Source organism: Sprattus sprattus, assembly GCF_963457725.1.
Source record: "Sprattus sprattus genome assembly, chromosome: 12".
NCBI classification, from domain to species: Eukaryota; Metazoa; Chordata; class Actinopteri; order Clupeiformes; family Clupeidae; genus Sprattus; species Sprattus sprattus.
Window position 1 is genome coordinate 9,433,353 of NC_137910.1, and position 2,500 is coordinate 9,435,852.

Sequence of the window (2,500 nt, forward strand, 5' to 3'; positions counted from 1 at the left end):
CTGACATTTACCAAATGAGAGCATCTTAAGCCCTGCGGACCTCAGCTTCTTTGCTAATCTGCTCTGGGCGCTCACATCAATCACCACAACAGCAGTCTCTCTCGTAGCACTTTGGGATGATTATGTGCACATTGCCACGCTGTCAATCACACACTCTTGCAGTGCCAGTTGTGGCTGACCATAACGCCCTCCCGTCAGCCTAACAACTGTGGAAATGGGTTTAGTCAAATGTATGGAAATAACCTGCATCAAGAAGTCACTTTTATCATAATTAAACTTGAGTACTAACGGATTTGTCCAGAGCGTATTTAAAAAGATGAGTCTCGTCTGAATGTGGGAGTTATGATTTGGGGGAAAAGGAATGGCTGGTGACACAGATGCAGTCGTCTGTAATTCTGTATTTATCCAGCAGCTTAATGGTAAACTAACATGGTTTCCTACCAGACCAAAGGCGGCTACTTTTTCCCTGGACAGGGACACGCTTATCTTGGGGTCCAAATTGCATTTTCAGGGGTGAGTTCCCTGTTCAAATACAATTTCGTCTCACTCGCTCGTAGCTTTCTGTCATGGATGCCAGAGCTCCAGGGTCTCTGTAATGTGTGTGTGATCCTGGGCACATCAGTGTGTGTGTGTGTTTGTGTGATCCTGGGCACATCAGTGTGTGTGTGTGTTTGTGTGATCCTGGGCACATCAGTGTGTGTGTGTGTTTGTGTGATCCTGGGCACATCAGTGTGTGTGTGTGTGTGTGTGTGGTCCTGGGCACATAAGTGTGTGTGTGTGTGTGTGTGTGTGATCCTGGGCACATCAGTGTGTGTGTGTGTGTGATCCTGGGCACATCAGTGTGTGTGATCCTGGGCACATCAGTGTGTGTGTGTGTGTGTGTGTGTGTGTAATCCTGGGCACATCAGTGTGTGTGTGTGATCGTGGGCACATCAGTGTGTGTGTGTGTGTGTGATGTGTCCCTGGGCAGTATGAAACGCCTGTCCACTGTTGGAGCACGGGAGGTGCAATGCAGGGCTGTATTTATTCTGGCGCTGGCAAGGGTATGGTAATGAGATGGACGGGACGTGTGTGTGTGTGTGTGTGTGTGTGTGTGTGTGTGTGTGTGTGTGTGTGTGTGTGTGTGTGTGTGTGTGTGTGTGTGTGTGTTGGGAGGTTTCCATTAGGGGGCAGTGTTGCTTTGATGCCGACACCAGCAGGAGAGGACCGTGGACTATAGATCTCCCTCACGCACAAGCAAACACACACACACACACACACACACACACACACATATACTGTACTGCTGCAGAGGGGGGAAACGTCTCATCACTCACACGTGTGTCGCGCTGTCACAGGCATGTGGACCTGTGCATCAATCAGCGGTGAGAGGTGGGCAGGATACACACACACACACACACACACACACACACACACACACACACACACACAGGAGGGGGGAAAAAGGAAGGAAAACATGACAGCCACATCTCTCCTGATCTTCAGTACGCCGTGCTGGTGAAGCTCAGCCAATGGAAAGTGGCCGTGCGCTGACAGGCTCTGCCGCATCGCCTCGAAAGCAGAAAAATACAGGGGGAGGGGGATGGGGGGGGGGGTGGACTGCCTGAACGCAGTGACCAGGCATCAGATATCATCCGTGTCCAGTAAGCAGAGAGGCTGGAGGACCTTTAACCCTTTGAGCTCATCTCTAAGCAGTCACCCCAGCACTGGGAGCAAAGTCCCCCCCCCCACCCCCATCATCGGTCTCACTCCTCCTGCTCTGGGTCCCCCCTGCAACGTCTCCTCCTGCTCTAGGTCTCCTCCTCCGCCTGCAGCCTGCCACAACCCTCATTACGCCCTGGGCTTCATTAGAGAGCTCATTAGCTGTCGTTAACGGCCTTAACGAGCCTCAGGGTCTTCAGCACGGTGGCCTGAGCTGATCTACATGCTCATTATGACCTGGAAGGGGCTGGGACTACGCTAGGAGCTTCTGAAGGCCAGGGACCAGTGGCATCTCTGACTTGAAGAGCCAGTGATGTGCGACTGCATTACTGGTCTCTGTTGTGGTCTGATATCTTGTTTAAAGGTCAGTGTGTGTGTGTGTGTGTGTGCGTGTGCGTGTGTGTGCGTGTGTGTATAAGGGAGCTGGACCGTGGGCAATGTATCCCCTGCCACACATGAAGGCGGCCAACCACTTCTTTCCACCAATTAGATGTCAGCAAAGCTACTCGGCCTCACACTTCAATGAGCTGTGTCCAACTCCGTCCCTCTACCCTGAGCTTTACCACGGGCGCAGCAAAAAGAAAGAAATAAACCCTAAAATGCCTCCGCTGAAAAAAGCAAGAGTTTTTAAACTGCCGCGATGACCCAGAAATGATTCGAGTGCAGAACCCATCAGGAGTTGCACGGCTCGGTTCCCAGTTCCCGGGTCCTTTTTAGTGCGTGTTCTGGCCACGTGCTTGACTAATTAGCTGCCCGCTTTTTGAACAAAAGGAGATGAGGTAATTAACACAGCCGCTGG

General features: G+C 51.7%; 1 protein-coding gene across 1 annotated transcript in view; it reads right to left on the reverse strand.

Moving 5' to 3' along the window:
• The window catches only part of mcu (mitochondrial calcium uniporter), a 72,594-nt gene that overhangs the window by 10,081 nt on the left and 60,013 nt on the right, over nucleotides 1-2,500 (reverse strand). The window lies entirely within an intron of this gene.